Source organism: Caretta caretta, chromosome 2 (genome assembly GCF_965140235.1).
Source record: "Caretta caretta isolate rCarCar2 chromosome 2, rCarCar1.hap1, whole genome shotgun sequence".
NCBI lineage: Eukaryota > Metazoa > Chordata > Testudines > Cheloniidae > Caretta > Caretta caretta.
In genome coordinates, this window is record NC_134207.1 from 93,947,022 (window position 1) to 93,968,963 (window position 21,942).

Here is a 21,942-nt window from a genome sequence, read left to right on the forward strand (position 1 = left end):
GGATATTTTCAATGGTGCTGCAAGCACTGGTGGATCACAAGGGACGTTTCACCAACATCAATGTGGGATGGCCAGGAAAGGTACATGACACTCGCATCTTCAGGAACTCTGGTCTGTGGAATGGCTGCAGCAAGGGACTTACTTTCCAGAACAGAAAATAACCGTTGGGGATGTTGAAATGCCAGTAGTTATCCTTGGTAGAACCAGCCTACCCCTTAATGCCATGGCTCATGAAGCCATACACAGGCACCCTGGACTGTAGTAAGGAGCTGAGCAAGTGCAGAATGGTGGTAGAATGTGCATTTGGACATTAAAAAGCTCGCTGGCACAGTTTACTGACTCGGTTAGACCTCAGCCAAACCAATATTCCCATCGTTATTACTGATTGCTTTGTGCTCCACAATATCTGTGACAGTAAGGGGGAGATGTTTATGGCGGGGTGGGAGGTTGAGGCAAATCATCTGGCCACTGATTATGCACAACCAGGGCAGTTAGAAGAGCACAGCAGGGCATGCTGCGCATCAGAGAAGCTTTGAAAACCAGTTTAATGACTGGCCAGGCTACGGTGTGACAGTTCTGTTTGTTTCTCGTAGATGAACACCCACTCTACTTCCCTGTAAGCCAACTGCCCTCCCCGCCCCCCTTTGATCACCACTTGCAGAGGCAATAAAGTCATTGTTGTTTCAAATTCATGCATTCTTTATTAATTCGTCACCCCTCCCCCCACCGCATGGCTAACAGCGGGGATTATTTCTGTTCAGCCACAGGCAAACAACCCAGCAGGAACGGCCACCTCTGAATGTCCCCTTAATAAAATTCCCCTATTTCAACCAGGTGACCATGAATGATATCACTCTCCTGAGGATAACACAGCAAGATAAAGAACGGATGTTGCTTGAATGCCAGCAAACACCGGGACCATACACTGCCATGTTTTGTTATGCAATGATTCCAGACTATGTGCTGCTGGCCTGTCATGGTAAAGTGTCCTATCATGGAGGACAGAATAAGGCTGCCCTCCCCAGAAGCCTTTTGCAAAGGCTTTGGGAGTACATCCAGGAGAGCTTCATTGAGATGTCCCTGGAGGATTTCCACTCCATCCCCATACATGTTAACAGACTTTTCCAGTAGCTGTACTGGCCACGAATGCATCCCAAGTCTTCAGGGAAAATTAATCATTAAACATGCTTGCTTTTAAACCATGTATTACATTTACAAAGGTACACTCAGCAGAGGTCCCTTCTCCACCTTCTAGGTCCAGGAGCCCGCCTTCAGTGGGTTGGGAGGGTACTTGATCCAGGGTGAAAAACAGTTCCTGGCTGTGGGAGAAAACAGTTTCTCCGCTTGCCTGCTGTACTTCAACCTCCTCCTCCTCATCTTCCTCGTCACCAAACTGCCGGTTGTGTGAGAGTCCATTGATGGAGTCCACGCACAGGGCTGGGGTAGTTGTACGGGCACCACCTGAAATGGCATGCAGCTCATCATAGAAGCGGCATGTCTGGGGCTCTGACCCAGAGCAACCGTTTGCCTCTCTGGTTCTTTGGTAGGCTTGCCTGAGCTCCTTAAGTTTCACGTGGCACTGCTGCAGGTCCCTGTTATAGCCTCTGTCCTTCATGCCCTTGGAGATTTTTTTCAAATATTTTGGCATTTCGTCTTTTTGAATGGAGTTCTGATAGCACGGATTCATCTCCCTATACAGCGATCAGATCCAGTACCTCCTGTTCGGTCCACGTTGGAGCTCTTTTGAGGTTCTGGGACTGCATGGTCACCTGTGCTGATCAGCTCGCCATGCTGGCCAAAGAGGAAATGAAATTCAGAAGTTCCCCGGGCCTTTTCCTGTCTACCTGGACAGTGCATCTGAGTTGAGAGCGCTGTCCAGAGTGGTCACAATGGAGCACTATGGGATAGCTCTCGGAGGCCAATACCGTCAAATTGCGTCCACACTACCCCAAATTGGACCCAGCAAGATTGATTTCAGTGCTAATCCACTCATCGGGGAGGAGTTTTAAGAAACCAGTTTTAAGAGCCCTTAAAGTCAGAAAAAATGGCTTTGTAGTGTGGATGGGTGCAGGGCTAAACCAATCTAACACTGCTAAATCTGACCGAAACTCGTAGTGTAGACCAGGGCTAAGTAATTCAGGCTCTAAATCCATTATTAGTGCTAAATACTACTGCTACTGTGAATTATTCAATAACCTATTCATTCAACAAACTTCCATCACAAAGCAAATCCCAGATAAACTCTTCACATCATCTTGCTGCAGGGCCAATCCTTATCAAATAATTTAAGCACAGAATGATCTTTGCTTTTTGTGGCATGATCAGAGAGAATATACTAATGCCCGTTTGATTTTGAACATTTTCCATTTCAGATTGGTGATGGCTTTTCTCCTTTATAGTCAGAACATCTAATAACAGAATCCTTGGGCCTAGAAACCTCATTAATGGATTGGCCAGTAGAAAGTATTGTTCCATTTTTGAATCTCTTTTACAGTAGGAAAAGAAAAGGGTGCTTTTGGATGGCAAGGAGAGGTTAGTGGGAGTACAATGGGCAGTTAGAACACTTTGCTACATTTTGGAGTAAATTCTATCTTCTCCTTAGCATACAGATATAAATACAGGTTGTGACATTATTGACATGAACTGTGACCGTATAATCATTGTTGCAACCAAGGTCCTATAGTTGCACCAAATCTTGTACAAAGGAGGTCAAGTAAGGTGTCTATGAAAAGGTTGTAATTTGCTGTTTATGATTATGCTGTCTGTATGTGTGTATCCTTTTTGTATTTGAATTTATGAATATTGGTTGTGTACTTGTATCTCAATGTGTTTGATTCTAAGTAGCATTAGTGAAGCACTTGGTCAGCTTCTTGAGAAAGGAATTTTCAGATTAAGTGCCCAATCAAGAAACACTTAACTGACAGTGGACCTTGGGAGAATCCAATCCACAACTGAGGAGCCTTCCTGGGAATGTGCAAGGTAGTATGTGAGCAATTCTCTACCTGTAAAGAACTGAGTCATGCATGGACATGTGACTTGCCCATGTGATCCAAACTCCACCCTCCACCTTACTGCTGTGGTTTTCCACAGTAAGAACAAAGGGGTGTACTTCCATATGGCAGAGGATATAAAAGGCCCAGTAAACCCCTCCATTTTGTTTTCAGTCCTGCTTCTGACATCTGGAGGAACTGTGCTTGAAATTTAAGCTCTAAGAACAAAGGACTGAACGACCCATCCAAGATGGGTATATATATATATATATATAAAGAGTGAAGGTTTATGTGTAAATGTGGAGCTGCTATGTGCCCTGCATCCATCCCTCCTGCGTGATCAACTCAGCATAGCACGGCATGCTGTATGCCAAATAAAGATACGTGGGTGAGGAAGGCTGGAGTCGAACTGAGCTCTTGGGAAGCCGAGTGGAAAGAGGTCTTGGAGGGAATCTCAACAATGACCTTGTTTACTCTTAGATTTTAGCCACTGGTGTACATACTGTGGCAGAGCTCTGACCTTGTCCCCGTGGGTCCCGCACTTCCATGCGGTTTATGCTAGCCTCAGAGGCTCACTGCGATCCTCCATGTAGCCCTTCTCTCTCTAGGGCCAGGGTTACAGTCTACTGAGCTGTTTTCATCATACGCCAGCAAGGAGGTTGATGAGAGAACTCCCACAGTTTCTGTTGTCCCTACAGGCTTATTCCAGAACAGTTTAGCCTCCTGTCCTGACAGGGGCCTGTCTTCCCTTCCCAGGAGGTGTTTCTGTAGTGTCAGGTTGGGGGGAACCTGGCCCACCCTGTACTCCGGGTTCTGGCCCAGGAACCTAATGGCAGCAGCTGTTGGCAGCCGACCTTTCACTGCCAAAGTTGCTACATTTCCCTGGGCCACTTTCCCACAGCTCTCCCGCTTCTCTCTCTTAACGCCTTCATCACCCTTACCTTAGGGCTCCCTTTCCAGTGGCTTGAGAGTGTCTTCATTACCCAGTCCTTCAGTTGTACTTCCTCTCCTCTGGCTCCCTGGCTTTCCTCAGCCTGACCGGAGTGAGCCCTTTTATAATATCAGAGTGGCCTTAATTAGAGTCAGGTGTTTGCATTCGCTTAACGGCTTCAACTGACTCTCTGCAGGCTAATTGGAGTCATGTGTCCACCCTAGCCTGGAGTAGCCCCTTCTCTGGTCAGTCAAGGAACCGAAAACTGCTTATCCAGTGGCCAGTATATCTGCCTTCTACTACTCTGCTGTGTGCAACTGGCCTGGGTCTATCACAATACAGTGTGCAAATCCTTTGTGTAGACAGCAGGTTTATAAAGAATTATGAAACTGAGGTTATAGAAGACCTTTTTTACATTAAGGAATTAATCTCACAGCATTTTAAGTTTCTTACATTAATACATTTTTGTGTGTTCCTCTTTTTGAATTTTTTGTCGCACATTGCATCCTGTACTTGGGCCTTGGCAGATTTATAGTTGTGGACAAATCCTTATAATTCCACAGCTTGTACTATTTTCCTACCATGCAGTAGTAGTTCACATGGTTATATGCCCTGATATTTCCCATTTGGAAAGTAAGATTAAGCCAAATTTTGTGCTTTATACAGTGACATCAGAGTGATTGCTGCCATCTTGTCAAACACCAAGGATTGAACCTAGGAACCTCCAGAGCTAAAACCAGAGATCTTTACATCTTGAACTTAAGAGCCATGCCCTCAGGCTAAGAGCTGTAACAGATTCACATCCTCTCAAACACAGAGGGGAAACAACACAGTAATATTTCTAAAGTTGATTAACAAGGTTCCCTATTGTTTCACTATTTATTTTCTTACTGCTTATTATCAGGTCCATAGGCTGGCATGCAAAGCAGGACTGCTCATCCTTTTTGTCATTGCACTTTTCCATCAAATATTCAACACACACACAAGTCCAAATGAGTACTAGTTACCTTGCAGGTGAAGTTCAGAAGCAGTTGATGCTACTGCCTATTGTCACATTTTTGAAGGATGATAAACAGAAAGCTAACAGCACTAAGGGACAATTGATTTTCTATAGTCTATTTTTCCAGGTAGCCTTTTGCAAGAGAACTATTGATTTACTGTTTTTTTTTTTTGGTATATTCATCAAAGCTCCTTCTTTGTAGCATCAATAATACCTCACACAGTGAAACTGAAAGGAACTATTACCAAGGATGTACCAAGTCCAATTTGTGACCCATGGGTACCTGTGAACACAGCAGTGAGCATTTTGAAGCTTTAAGATACTTCACCTCTTTGATTACTCATGTTACTTTTTGAAGCAGTGACTAAAATGAAAGTCAAAGTCAGGAATGCCCTAGTGGGGGCTCAACTTTCTGTGTCCATCAATGAGCCAACATCATGTTAATTTTTTCAGTCTCCTGTTATTCTTCATGCAAATAATTTTTCTGCGATTCCCAATGCAAAAAACATCTCCTTGCTCTGGGCTACACTTGGCTTGATTTGCAATTGAGCCCAAAAGGTGTTTTCCTTTGGGAAAAAAATATTTTGCCTCTTTGTGTGTTTACAGTCTCCAAAGCATAATATCAGAGAGTAGCCATAATTTCACACACATTGTTACATACATTTCAGAGTTATTAATGACCGCATATTGTTAGTTTTCAGATGATATATTACAAGACTCATTTAAAGTAAACATAATGACACCACTATGTGTGTTTAGGTGTATTGAGCTGGTAAGGCCACCTGAGTTTTACTGTAACATAGCAGAGGTAATAGTAGGAAGAGAGCCTGAGACATAAGCCCTTGTATCAGAGGCCTGGTCTGAGGCCTGAACTAAAGTAGTGGTCAAAACTTTGCCAGTATGAAGCAAAGTCAAGTTGTGAGCAAAAGGCAGGTTGTGAGCAAGAATTTGGCAAGCACAGGGCTGATATTGAAAAAATACATATTCCTAAGAGGTGCTGGGCACGGAGTACTCACGCAAGCACATTCCAAGAGGGTGGTACCAGAATACTTCAATACCAGCACATTCCCAAAGATAACAGGAACACACTGACCCATCCTAAAGATAAGGTCAGAATGGCAGCATGATGGATAGAGATGTTTTGATCAAACCAACAAGTACAAGGCAATGGGTGGCACCCCGATATGTCAGAGGGTGGCACGCTGATATGTCAGATGTAATATGCAACTTGTTTGTATTGGTGTATAAATACGTATCTCAGAGGGAGTGTCTTTGGCCAGCCGAGGGAGCAGTGGAAAGCCCCAGCACTGACTGAGCTGCGTCCATTGTCACAAGCATTCATGTCTTAGTATCCCTGTAGAGTCTGCCAGGTGCTATTACCGTGTTTCATTGACAATAAACTAGGCCATGTACCTTCGCTAAAAAATGAGTCTTTGGATTTATTGAGTGGTTTAATTGAGGTCTGCTATCTCCACCATGCTGGAACAACACACTGAATAAACACATACGTAGCCAGCATCTGACCACAGGGGTCCCCTTGCCATCTGGGAGTGGGGTGCTCTTAGGGTTACACTCCTGTATCCACTTTAGCTAGGCTGGTTATTTAAGGGCACCCATGGGAAGGCAAATAGGTAAGATATACTTAGGCCTACTATCTCATCTTAATAAGTCAATAGACTAATAAGTCCCTGCCAACAAAAATCAGGCCTTGACATTTACTTTCATTTATATACTTAAAACATCCCCCGGATGGTTATTACATGGAAAGGAAAAGGACAGTTCTATTTGGCATTATAAAATGAGTGAACCAGTCCTGAAAGGGCTTGGATATGAGCCAAAAACATGTAGGGACTTACTTGCACTGTTCTAAATTTTGAGCCATGCTGAAAACTGCATTTTAGAACAGAAGAGCCAATTCAGCCTGATTATGAGCACTGCTACCAGCACTGTAGTTAGCCCATCATTCTCTCTGGAAGAAGAGAGGGGTTGCTCAGGAAGCAACTATAACCCCATAATGAAAATCCCAGTGTGTTGCAAGTGTGGTAATGCAATTTTTTTTTTAAAAAAGTGATTTTTTTTTTTATCTTTGACACCTTAAAGGCTTGTCAAAAGTCATGGAAGCTGTTTTCTAGCAGTACATTTAACAGAATGACTTTTTGTCATTTCCCCCCCTTTGTAGTTTTACTGACGGCTACGTCTTTGATTCTTTAAACATCTCAAAGAAGACAGATAACAGAAGCCAAAGAATGTAAATTTATAATGGTATTTAAATGTACACAACACAATTTTAAAAGTTTCATTCTTTAGATATGAATTTTATACCTAACTTAATTTGATAATGACAATAAGACTACTAACAGAGGAAAGAGGCAGAAAAAACAAATCCGCATCTCCATAGAAAATTGGCTTTTTTCTTAATGAAGCTTTTTCCCTGCCTGTGGAATCCCATTCTCTCTTTTGATATGATATACTCTAGTCTAATGTGTTAGGGACTAAAAAGAGGCTAGAGGGAAGTCTCCATTGGAAAGTTCTGCCTGTAGTGCTCATACAGCGAAACAGGGATAGTGTTAGAAGTAGAAAATGGAAATGCATTTCAGTGAAAAATTTCATATTTTTGAATTTTTTCTCCTTGTGGGTAGAAAATGAAACCAACAATCATCATTTCACTTTTTCTAGCACAAAACCAGTTTTATTTTTCAGCAAATATGGAAACTTTCCCCTGGATATTTTGATTTTTCAAATAGGCATTTTCCATCAGAAAATTACTCTGCTGGAAAATTCCCAACCTGTTCTAGTTACCAATATAACCCCATCAAAGTAGACACTCTTATGCCACTATAACATTCAATTTAGATTAAATCTCTTCCTAAGAGGCATAAACTAAATTGAAAAAAGCCACTCTTAATCTGAAATAAGAGTGTCCACTCACGTGTGTATGTGTCTGTGGTTATACCCATATAACAGCAGTATCAGTTTAAACTCAACCTTGAAAACCACAAACAAAAAAACCCACTTACCTATGTAGAGAAGGCCTAATAAAAGGATTACTATAAAAGGGAACCATAGCTGGTATAAAGAACTAGGAGTATTTGTGGCACCTTAGAGACTAACAAATTTATTTGAGCATAAGCTTTCGTGGGCTAAAACCCACTTCATCAGATGCATGCAGTGGAAAATACAGTGGGAATATATATATATATATATATATATATATATATATATATACACACACACAGAGAACATGAAAAAATGGGTGTTGCCATACACACTGTAACAAGAGTGATCAATTAAGGTGAGCTATTATCAGCAGGAGAAAAAAACCTTTTGTAGTGATAATCAGGATGGCCCATTTCCAACAGTTGACAAGAAGGTGTGAGTAACAGTGTGTGTATGTGTGTGTGTGTGTGGGGGGGGAATAAGCAAGGGGAAATAGTTTTACCTTGTGTAATGACTCATCCACTCTCCTTCTTTATTCAAGCTGAATTTAATGGTGTCCAGTTTGCAAATTAATTCCAATTCACCAGTCTCTCATTGGAGTCTGTTTCTGAAGTTTTTTTGTTGTAATATTGTGACTTTTAGGTCTGTAATTGAGTGACCAGGGAGATTGAAGTGTTCTCCAACTGGTTTTTGAATGTTATGATTCTTGACATCTGATTTGTGTCCATTTATTCTTTTACATAGAGACTGTCCAGTTTGGCCAATGTACATGGCAGAGGGGCATTGCTGGCACATGATGGCATATGTCACATTGGGATATCTACAAGTCATTATTTTTGCTGATACAGACTAATAGAGCTACCATTCTGATAGCTGGTATAGTAATAATTGGTGTATTCTCCTATGAAAGGTGGAGACTGGCTTGTCCTGGGAATTTAGAAATATTTCCAAGAAAATGATGTGATTACTATGCGAGTCTTTAAGTAACCGCTGTTTTTTACTGATGTGTTTGTGTTTTAGCCAAAAAAAAAAAAGTCTTTCACTTAAATGTATGACTATCAATAATTTGTTAATTTCCCTCTAACCTGTAAAATCTGTATTTACACTTACTTCTGTGGAATTTTTCCTAACAAGGTTCTTTCAGAATAACTGATATTCACCTGTGAGTTTGAGAAAAATGCATTCCCCTTAATCCAACTTTAAGGCCTCGCAACATCACCATCTCATTTGTAAGTGAAGAGAAAACAGCTGTAGTCTGCTTAGCGTAAAGAACAGAGAAAGATGTTTAATATATAATTGATCATTTATGTGTGCAGAGAATGGAGCGGAAGATCAGCGATGAAGAAATATACATGGGGAAAAAGAAAAGATAGCTTTTGTAATGCTTTCAACTTTTTAGCACCATTGGTTAGATCTGTCAAATCAGGCTGGAGTTTGACAGGGAAAGAACTACTTCCAGGATTATAGCGTTAGTACCAGTGGGCAGGAAATCACTGCAGATGCTAAAGTACCTGCTTGTGGAAACTTTTAGTTTCCTGCATAAAGACCAAGTGATCATACCACAGGTTACATATGGGTAATTTGGCTAGTCCTGCCCTGGAGGTCACTATGTTACCTATGTTGCAGATAAAAGAGAAAGGATTTATTTAGATTCTTTAGGATTTGCTATTGGACACTAGTCACCTGGACAGTGGATAGCTAAACATAGGCATCTGAGCTACCCTGCTTGAAAGGAATTAATAGTTTATTTGATCTTTAGAATATATTTTTTTTTAAATAGCAGGAAATCTCTGGCAGAGGCAGTGATGGGGAGTAGATGATGCCATTCTTGACTGCCCACTTGTCCACTATTGCCACAGGCAGCTTTACATTGGCTTCTGTGCCACACCACATGGCTGGGATGGTTTCCTTAAAGAAATCAAAGCAGCAACCTTGTCCTCCTGCACACTGGTCCTCAAGACTCACTTCTACCACCAGCTGTGGTACATTATCAATGGTAAATTGTCAAGTGATGACAACTGGGCAGGTGGCCATCAGGAATTACTAACTATTAGGGCTGTCCAGAAAATAAGAATTCCATTTTGTGACAAATTGTCTCTCTTGATCTCTCCTGTTGGAGCTACTCTACTTCGTATAAGTAATTAAATATTAATTGGCCCAGGTGTTAGGGCACTCATCTGGGACGGTGGAGAACTACATTCAAACTCTTGCTCTGAATCAAGCAGAGCAAGGACTTGAACATAGGTATCTCACATCACTACCCTAGCCGCTGGACTATTGGCTCTTCTTGTGTGGGTCTGTCTCTGTCTCTCACCCTAGAAACCTACTTGACGCAAGTTTTGTTGAAACACATCAGTTTCTGTGAAAAATGTCAGTTTCAACAAATTGGCATTTTCCAGTGGAAAAAGTGGTTCATCAAAAAATTCCCAACAGCTCTAATATCATTTTTTTAATTTGGATATTGTGGAAGTATGTGTTTGTGTGGGGGGGGGAGTGGGAGAAAGAACTCAAGGCAGTAAGCATTGTCTGTGTTGACTCATTAGTTCCTCTCCCATTTGTTATACCAGCTTGTTGCATTTACTGCCAACCTACTTTGTAAACTCTTTGGGGCCAGAATGGCCCTTTACTATCTGTTTGCACAGTACCTACCTTTCTTATTGTAACCTCTGGGCACTGACATATTGCAAATAGCAGTCAAACATACACAAGAACAACCATAGAGGTAATGGCCAGTGCATTCTCTGCTACAGCAATCCTGATAGCTAGGGCAGGAATCCCCAAGGTGAGTTCAGAAACATCCTCTTGAGTTCACATTAACGTTTCTCTGAACAGGAAAGGCATGCATCTCAAGCTAGTGCTTGCTATTGATAGCAGCCATTAGCCAATATGAAGTCAATGGGCAAATGACATGAGCTAATTGCTACAGTGTCAGGTCCCATATGTAAGCTAGGAACTGGACATGTGCATTTGAGGAGAGTATTGAGGCTTGTGAGTTAATCACCCTTTTTTTCTCATATTGTTTTGAAAAGTTTTGTCAGATCCTGTCCTGAAACTGAGATCAGAATTCTCAGCTTGTGTCAACTGAATCATGCAATTGCAATCAATTGAGCTATGATAATGTATACCAGCTAAGGATGTGGGAAGTAATTTTTAGAACTCTTTAGTGCAGAGATTAAATAACTCGGTGTAAGCTGTATTTCAGTTTACTATATGAGCTTTCAGACTAGAAAAGCTTCTAGAAAATTAGGCTACTTCATTCCTGCCAATTTCTATCCCAGTCCTTGGTGCAGGAAATTAAAGTCTGAGATATGTAAACACTGGACAGTCATTTGCAGCTGAAATCCGGTCTTATCTGAATTGAAGCAGGAGCAGATGCTGAGCTAGATTTAGCCCTATGCTAAGTCAATCTATCTTGAATGGAATTGCGCCTGCTTGCACCTGGACTGATTTTGTCCCTTTGTCTTATCCAGAGTGTAAGCAGCATCTCAGTTACTGTCCTAATAAATAAGTTCTTTGTGTAGACAAGGGCTTATGTCAGTATCCATGACCCTGAGCGATGTACTTGTAACCACCTAACCCCCAGTTCTGAGAGCAATAAGTTGATGGGAGGGCTTCTCCCATCCACATAGCTACCATCTCTCAGGGAGGTGGAGTATCTATGCTGAGAGAAGTCTTCTGTGGGCATAGGAGTGTCTTTATTAACCATTACAGTGGCACAGCTGCACTGCTGCAGTGCTGTACGTGTAGACAAGCCCTAATAGTTGAACAGAAAATAAGATTTATGATGTGGGCAGAAGAATTTTTTACATCTTAAGAAAGTAGATGCCTGATTACCAAGTCTAGAAATGTAGATCCCAAAACATCTGTAAAGCAAGAGGTGGAGGAAGCCTCCAGGATTTCATAGTTTGCTGTCTTTTTGCTCTGAATATCCGATCCTCTGAATATCCGATACTTCATTCTAATTCCCTGTGACTCTACCTGGATATTTCACATGCCTTGAGGGTGCATGGGGTTGAAAGAATGTAGGACTACACTGTACAAGGCTAGATGGAAAGGAGATATGACTGTTTTGCTGGTTTCAGAATAGGTTTCCTGATTGTCAGAAATAACAAAAATACTTTTGCCATCTAATTGCACTTTTGAAAGACTATTTTGCAATGAAAAAGGAAAAGATATCTGCCTTGCACTGTAAAAGTCTTGCTGTGTCAGATATTTCTCTGGCTATTAAAAGTGGTTTGTAGATATGTTGCAGTATTCTTCAGAAAATGGTAGAATATTTGACAGTAAAGTTTGTCAACTAAGTTCTTAATTACATTGAATATTTTTCAAGATTGACTAAATGTGCGTCACAATTTCTTTTCCTTGCCAATAGATTACTCTTAACTTGACAGAGAATCTAAAATTTCATTATTTCTTATGAAGGAAGGTAGAGTCTCAAGATGGGCTTTCCTGGACACAGCGGCTGTCCGTAAGGACTATAGCTACAGATTGATGAATTAGCCAGCACAAGTTCTAAGACAATATATAAATAATCTGATTCAGCCACTTTATAGACCACTCTGCTACACCTATCCATTTTGAGAGTCTAGGTTAGAGCAGCCCTTCAGTGTTTCTAGCTCTGACTGCGGCTGGAACAAACCATTTCTCTCAATCAGGGAGTTATAAACAGTACCCTTATACAGCCCCCGCCACTACTACTCTGCTGACTGTAGTAGAGGAAAGTAGATGAGAATCTGGCCCAATATCTTCAAAACACTGTATAAACATTCTCTAATTAATTCTCACAACATTTCTGTAAGACCGCTCTGACTAATGGATTTCACGCCTATAGTAAGATATACTGTAAAAGACTAGATGATGCCATAGTTTAGTGGACAAATGTTATAATTTTCCACAGATAGACTCCATATGCAATGAATAATAGTACAAATTCAAACTATTTCTATTTTCTAGATTACATTTTCAATAGTGTGCTGTTATTACAGGGTGAATTAAAGCAGTATGCAAGTTATAGGCAAGATGGTGCACATGCAACCACATAGACTGGGTATGAGGATTTACTGGGGACAAAAGGATTCAAATTGCCAGAGGGTCTGAGGAGCTGAAGAGAGCATTACTATTATGGAGGAGCATGTTGGAACACAGTCAGAATTAGTTAGGTCACCAAGATAAATCTCAGTTTAGCAAGTCACAGTTTGATTTGTTCTGGTTGGGCAGATGAGGTGCTCCTAATAAGAAGGTATCTATTTAAGACAGAGAAGTTGAACTATTGTACTTACTTTTCATGTTACTTATATATATATTGGGTACCATTCCATATATATATATGGAATGGTGCCCAACTCTAGCTCCATAACTAAATTCCATGTCTCTATTATGGACAGAGCCAAGAACCCCAATGAAACCAAACACTATTGAAAATGAGAGTTCAAAATATGGGTGTCAGTCTGACCTTTGCACAATGCCTGGGTTCATATCTGGTCCATTTTAAACATAATTCAAACCTATGACCTGGGATCTGGACCAGATTCCTCACTCACCGTCATCAAAGGAAAAGCCCACATAATCGAGAGACTGTCAGCTTGTTTCCTGTGAGACGAGGCTATAAGAAGGGATTCAAAGAAAGATCCTTCATCTTTAAACTGTTTGGACTATTACAGGGAAGTGTACCAGATGCAAAGTGGAGACAATCTGGGTACCCTGAAAAGACTTTTGGGAAACTAGCAGTTTTTTACATCATTGCCAGCATTTGGAGTTCCAAACTGTCATACACCTATACATATAATTTACCTGCTTTAACCCCTCAATAACTCTCATTCTTTCCCCCCTAAGTAATAAATCGTTAGTTATTTTATTATAGAATTGTCAGTGTTGTTTTTGGTATATTATCTGGAATACCAACTGATCTGGGGTAAATGAGTGGTCTTTTGGGACTGAGAGCACGTGATATGGTGTGATTTTTAGTTCAAGTAACCTTTTATCACAACATTTAGTTTGTCTGGGTGGCAAGATAGGCTGGAGAGTCTAAGGGGACTATCTGTGACTCCATGGTAAGACTGTATAGTGATCCAAGACTTCACCTTTATTCTTAGCTTGGTGAAATGTAACTAAGGACTACACCATCAGCTTGGGGGTATCTGTCCTGTTTCTGACAGTCTGCCGAGGTAGGCATTCACAGTGGTGAGCCACGCCAGACAGCATGACACCTGCATTATGTATTATACATATTTTTTACCCATTTATGAAATTTCTAGCATAAAATAGATATTGAATCTGCTTGTAAATCTGTTCTTGTTTTTTTGGTTAAATAAAGCAGAGATTTAAATTAGGGAGAGAATATTTAAAGTTTTCTATTTTTTGGTGCTAACATGCAACATAAGAGCACACACAGGGAGGTCACTGTGATCGAAATATTTAGGCAGAATCACAAGAGATCACTGAAGTGCACTGGAAATCCTTTTGTTATAAATTTTCTTGGGAAACTAAGGAAGGAAATAGGAACCCCCTTTCCTCCGCTTCTCCTGCCCATAGGTATCCATTTAAGAGTTAACATGTAGGCATTTTAAAGGGTAATTTCATTGTCTTGGGGAAGATATGGGGGCATGGCAAAACCAGGAACTGTAAACTGAAGGGGATGAAGTAAATGTTACCTATGTGTCCTTGCAGTTTTGCAGACTATATCAGAAACAAACAAAAATGTATGTTGTAAATCCTAACTTATCGTACAGGTTGGAAGGCATTATGGACAAAGCCTGGTCCTTGCCCAAGTCAGTCATACCATAGGAAGAGCAGTGGGAGGAGCTAAGCATCTGGTGCAGAACCCTTCTTGCTTTTGTAGAGCAGGATGGTCCAGGCAGCCTGCCACATGCCTTGCCAGGCACTGTTTATTGCTTTTCTGATAAGGAACAACATGCTGTTTCTGCTGCTCCTGGCTAGGATATGCTACTGACTGAGGCCACACACACACCTCCCTTAACCTGTTCAGCCTGGTTGTGTTAGCCAACTGGTGCCCCAGATAATTGTCTTAATCTGCAGAACATGGCCTTTTGGGGATGTGGTGCATGGGTTGCTTGAGAGGTGCTCAACTAATAATGCTTTCTGAAGGCTTGAAAAAGCTCACTGATGTCAATGAAAATACTTTCTTTGGCTTCAATGAGCTTTGGGTCAGGCCTTTTAGTACCATGGAAAAATCCTGCCCAGTCACTGGCAGCGGCGGAAGGGTGTTTTTAATTCTTTCTTCCCCATCTTGTTCAGTTACACTGCACAAGGAAGAATGTTTCCATAAGTTAAAGAAAACTGGGACAAAGCTATTCCTCCTTATAATATGCTTTGTGTTTACTTTTCTTTAAAATAAAGTATTTTATATAACATTAGAACAGGCAGAGGAGTGTTTAAAGTGGTTGATAATATCACAGGGGGAAAAAGTGCCACACTATAATTATCAACTATTATTTATGACAACAGCAGAATACTTCAGAGAAGAAACAAGACAGCTTTGTTTGTTAGGGTAATTTACAGTACATAATAGGATGACATCACAGAAGAAACAAATCATATTATTCAATATATTAAAGAGGCATCAATAGTGAGCTCAGGAAAGGTATGCACTGAATTTCCAGTGTGATATCTGAACAATGGAAAACAAAAGACAAATTTTACAAGAATTAGAGTGACTAAGGAAATACTGGATATTTAAGGTATTTGAAAATCAGATACAATTTTTGTTTTAGAGGGGCAAAATATCTCTTGTTGTTACTTAATTTGAGATTAATGTAATTTTAGTGATTTTTAACTTCTCAGAGTTCTAAATAAAATCTGATTCTTCCTGTATTAGATAAAATGGCACATTTGAAGCACTGAATTCCGATAATATTAAAGAAAGCCGAAGCTATGCAAATGCCATGATACAATTTAGTGAAAATTTATCTTTCACTGGGAATTGAACAATTACAACTGAAATGAGATTGGAAGTAATCCTTTCTTCTATAAACCTTACACCTGGAAGACAATACATCTGTTTAATACCTTGCCATTTTGATCATTCAGAGCTACACCTGCGACTCTCAGCTCTAGCTGCATAGTCACATAAGGCATTACTGCTATTGTTCTAAAAAGCTGACTTAATTAATATGAATAGCTGTCACCCATTTATTCCAATTACCCTTTTCCCCAAACTCAAAAGCCATAGGCATCATGATTAGTTTACCTTATGCCTGAATATATTTCAGAACAAGAGAAATGCAATCTCAGTTAACTCAAGACTAACAGGAAAATGCCATTTGCCGTCAGTTACCCCATCAATTCTATCTATCATTCTTAAACATTTTCAGATAGATCTTGGCTATCACTATCTTAGTAATAAAACATAAGCTAAGTCAAGTGAATTTAAAAAATATTGAAAAATTATGATAAAATGAGTTTGTTTTTCAAATGTTTCAATGAAGGTGGAACACTGCTGGTTGTGCTTATCACAACCCAATTCCACAATAATTCAGTATTACATGACAATATCTGTAAGTTCTCTTTGTTAGAAAACATTTAGTTATAAAGAAAGTACAGAATAATCTTTTCTAGAAAACCAATTCATTCATCATCTCTGATCTAATTGTAATCAAACAGCTTTCCTAAAATGGAATTCTCCAATGTTTCAGCTTGTGTCATTGTCTGGTTCTGATTTTCATTGTCTTCTTGATTTGAGAAATTAGAATAACTCTCCACAGCATTCTCAGAAGGGTTGATCCAGCACCTAAAGTCAATGGAAAGACTTCCATGATCTTCGCTGACACTGATTCAAGCTCTTAAGTTTAGGCATTGCAATGCAACAACTAAGTTGCCTGTGTGAATCGGGGCCTCAGCATTTTACAAGAAACACTTTGGCCCAAATCATCAAAGGTATTTAAGCACCTAACTCCCATTGATTTCAATGTGAATTAGGCATCTAAATACCCTTTAGGATCTGAGCCAAAATGCCTCTTTTAAGGTATTGAGGCCCAGATTCACACAGGCACCTAGGCATTGCAAAATTGAGCATCACAATACCCCCTTCCTATACAATACATGCAGAATGACAGCTCCACGAAAGCCAGCACACCAGGTGGGAAGTCACCTAAGTTAGCCAATAGCAGGTGTCAATGAGATGGTTGTGTCCTAAGCCCACCCCTTTCCAGAAGTTAGTTATCTAAGTCTAGGCTTGAACGAGCAGTCGATATTCTGTTTAGAATCCACAGCCACAAACCCTTTCCCATAGTTAGGTGCTTAAGCTATTTCTTGCAAGAACAGCACCAGTATAGACCTAACTCTAAATGGATGGTGGGGAAGAAAGAAGAAACCCAGTGGTGAGGGCATTCACCCAGGATGTCGGAGACCCTGGCTCAATTGCCCCTTTGCCTCAGACATGATTTAAACATGAGATTCCCAACTCTCAGGTAATTGCTCTAACGACTGGGATATGTAGTATTCTGTTGTGTGCCTCCTTCAGTCTCTCCTGCTGAACTTGTTCCATGTTGTTTGTTTGTGTATGTGTGTGTCCATATATATATATACACACACACACACACACATGCATTGGCCCAGAGAGAGAGAGAATGACTCCCCTCCAGTCATTTTGTTGGAACTAGGTGGGCACAGAGCATGCCTACCCAATAAGTTCCCACTTGAGAGATAAACCTATCTTCACCTGATTTGAGCTCGTGCTGGGGCTTAGGCAAGAGATGGGCATCCAGGTGCCTGAGCAGTGCTTATACCCAGATGCAGAAACCTAGGGGACATTTACAGTGAAAAGGTGCTGAGGGTTAGGTTGCAAGTGTGTGTGGGTTTTGAGGATTCATAGATTGCAAGGCAAGAAAAGACCATTGTGACCATCTAGTCTGACTTCCTGTACAGCATAGACCCTAGAACTTCCTCAAAATATTTCCAGTGGTGCCTCAATTTTGAGCCCTGAAGGCATTTTGTGGATCTGGGCCTGAGTGTCATCAACATCCACTGAAGTCACCTGAACAGGATTGGGCCCAGGGCAAAAGAACTGCATAGCAAACTTGAATACTTCTGCTCCTCTGGTTGTGATGGGAAACACTCCTACTATCTACAGTACACAACTAATTCATTAACAAATTTAATGAACATATTATAACCACAATGCCGGCAAAAAATACATTTTCCTCCAATAAGTGAAAACTGTTACTTGTTATAAACATGCTTTGTGCTAAATATATATTAAGAACAAAATAATCGCTATTCCCACATCAGAATATTGATGATATTCTCCACATTCAAAGCTCAGATCCAATGCCTTGCACCCCCTGTCAGTTTGTCTGGAATCATCCCGTACACCCCAGCACTTTAATACTTGTTCCAAACTGTGTGTGTGTGTGGGGGGGGACGGGACGGGACAGGCTACTTTTTGACCATATGTAAAAGTGTGCTTTGGTTTGTGAATTGCCATATCAATGTAATTAAATAATTTCTTGCAATAAACAGTTTCTTTAAAAACATGGAGATGCTTCTGTTCGGTCCTCTATCCTTGGTTTTACTCTCTCTTCAAATTCTTTTTCTGTTTGTTTCTAATAATCCTTAAAACATTTTAAAAATGCTGTTCATTTATATTTAACTTCATACTTGTCTGTTTTTGAATATAGATATGATTCTACTGTGATTCCCTCCTTTCTACTGCATTTGGATTTTGTACTTTTCTCCACTCACTGTGCTTTATTAAGCAGTTTTCTTCAGCTCATCTGAACTCTCTTTTGTATACATACTTTACCTTCTATGCTTCTTTTCCCTGGTAAGTGTATTCCAGTGTGCACACGTGTACTCCTCCACATCACAGTTGCTAACTTTCACCCAGTAAATAAGCACTCCAACTTTCACAATAAACCAAAAATGAAGCTAATCCCATGTCTGCTCCACATTTTAACACCACATTGAAGCCACTTTGCAACCAGTGAAAAGTGGCCACAAAGGGGCAATAGATACAACTCACAGAGGTATAGATTTGTCACAGCTAACTGCATCATGATCCATGAGGCAGGTGGCTGGAAGATGAGTGGCTGAGGTGTTCCCATGCCCTAGCTGTTTTTTGGTGGCCATGAGACCCCAAAGGACCAGGCAACCAGGTGCAAGTGAGAATATCATCAGGGTTGCCCCAGAGGCTAAAACAGCTCCCAGCAGCCCTAGGACCTGGGAGATGCAAGCTGCCTTGCCTCCAACCCTGTGCCATGATCTGGTGCAACACAGGGATGAATTTGGCCCTTTCTCTACCCTACCCCCCCAAAATGTGAGAAGATGTGATTATCCTATAGCTTATAGTTATGGAAGTCAATGGGAGTTTTCCCAGGCCCCTTTTTAGGAGGTCTCTCTCTCATTCCTTCCCTTTTCCCCTTACTCCATGCTCATTTTTATCCCACCTCATCTCCTAATAACTTCCTCCACCAGCTCTCTTTCTTCTGGTTAGCTTTCTCCATCGACATTATTGGAAAGGAAAGTTAAAGGGGAGGAGCTGACTTAAGGGGAATACTCCCATGCATATACTTTCTGATTGACACAATCTTCATCCTTGAAGAAAGTAACATCAGAAAAACTAACCTAAAATCTCCACGAGGGAAAACTACACATTTTCCCTGACGGTCTGCACTGACCTACATACAAAAATGGCCACCCGCTTCTACAGACAGCAGAGTCCTTTGAGACATAGCGGTATAGTGCACAAAAAAACGAGCTAAACAAATGGCACTGTTCATTGTCTCTTCATTTAACCCCTTCAGTTTCCCAGGGCTTCCTCCATCTTCACCAGCCTAGTTTATCTGGTGGAATATCCAGTACTTCTTGCCTTTCACCATGAACTGCATTTTGGCCAAAACTAGAAAATGCAGAAGCATGTAAAGAATGTGAGGAGAGATTGTATCTAAAATGAAGAACACTGATGAAAAACTTGGTTCATGCATAGTTGGAAAGAAGGAAAATTTCTGGATTGAATCTTCTCTTTTCTCCCATCCCTAGAGAAATATAACCTTGCTGATATTTTTCTCTCCTGTAAATTCCATCAGTAGCAGTATTAAGAAGTCATAAGAATCATTCTCTGAAATATCAGTTTCATTATCAAGAGTAATTATCAAGGAACATTTTAACACACTTTGGTTCATCATAATTATAACAAGTCTGATAGACTGAAAACCAACATAATAAGCACTAAGTGATGGATGCTGCTCATTATCTTAATAAGGAAATATAAAATCTGTAACAATTCTTTTCCGTACTGTACCTTAAGATGCTAAGTCACAGACTCATACATAATAATTTTCTCAGGAAGAAATATGGGCACCTATAGTAGCATAAAACTTTAAGTTATTGTGAAGGAATTCTTGGAATTAAAGGTGGTGCTTTAAAAATAATTACAGTTTAACATTTTTATTTGAAAAAATATTCCAATTCTCCTTTTAATTAAAACTAAAACCCCCAGAGTTGCATTTTTAACTGAAAATCACTGTGTTTAGCAACCTTACACACACACACACACACACACACACACACACACACACACACACACTTCCTCTCCCCGCCCCCCATTTGGATGCCAAAAAATAAAATCATTAATAAACACATCAAGAGGAAACAGATAAAAAGAGAAATCTCAGGAAAAGTAAATCTAAAAGTTCCTTTAGTATTAACTTAGCCACATAAACTATGTTGTTTCCTTTTTCAAAACTATATCCTTGTGAAACTTCCATTCAGCAATGTATCCCTATTTAGGCCATGTGCACTTTAACCTGATACTAAAATCTCATCCACGTCAGTTGCTGTGAAGTCACTGGGATAAAAGGAAATGCCTAAAGATAAATGTGTGTTTAAGTGTTTCCCGAATTGGGGCCCTAGAGAATGGACTGATCTATGCAGACAAAACCCTGCATCCATATAGAGCTCCTCTGATGTCACTGAATCTCTGTGGCAGATCAGCTTGCAGGACTGGGGCCTCGGTTTGTTTGGATCTCCAGGATTGCTTTGGGTAGAGCCGTCTGGGAAAAATAATTTTAGCTCTGCAATAATTTTTGAGTTTGGGGAATTTTATTCATTCTGAATTTGGACAGAGAATTGTAATCCTACACTATTTCATTTTGGAAACACTGAAATATGGTGTGTCATACTGTTGTAAAAAAGGCAAATGTCATTCTGCGATTTATGAACAGCAATGTTGTATGTAAGACACAGGAGCCAATTTTCCACTTGACTCAGTACTGGAGCATTATGTCCAGTATTGGGCACTGCACTTTCAGAAAGTGAACAAATTGGAGGGATGTGCTGGCCGCCACTTCCCGCAGCCCCCATTGGCCTGGAGCAGCGAACTGCAGCCATTGGGAGCTGCGATCAGCCAAGCTTGTGGATGTGGCAGGTAAGCAAACAGTCCCGGCCCGCCAGGGGGCTTACCCTGGCACGCCACATGCTAAAGGTTGCCAATCCCTGAGTTAGAGAGACACAGAGTCTGCATAGACACTGCGTTACTTACATCAGCTCCTGTCAGTTTCATGGCTCCATGCTGGCGGGGAGCTCGGTGTGGGGTGGGGACAGTGTTTTATCAGAATTTTTCTGGCCAGTTCTAATTTTGCATCCTTAGTTAAGCTAGGTGTTATGAGCGAAGTTAATGTTACCAAAGGAAACTTGTGCTTGGTTATCTTGTCACAGATGACTACATGAGGAACAGTTCCACTAAAGTGATTCCTATTACAACAGGGTGTAGCTGGTATACACAAATAATCAGGCCCCCCCTAACTTTGGAATTTCTTGATTCCCCTCCCCCCCCATTTTAAAAACAACATGGTTAAGTTGAAGCTTGTTTAATTTGACTAATTTTTTTAAAGAACTAAGTTTCTTCTAAATTTCTTCTTTAATTAATATGCCTTTTAAAAAAGTTAAAGTTGCCTTAAAATAATTTATGGAAGTTTTTTGTTTCTCTGGTGATGTTCATGATCACAGTTCTGCAAACTCTTATGCATAAGTAATTTTATATATGCATGAAAGTTACCGGCATGTTTAAATGATTGAGGCCTAAAAGTGTCCTTTCAAGAAGTAAGGAACTGATTAAGCATCTGTAGTTG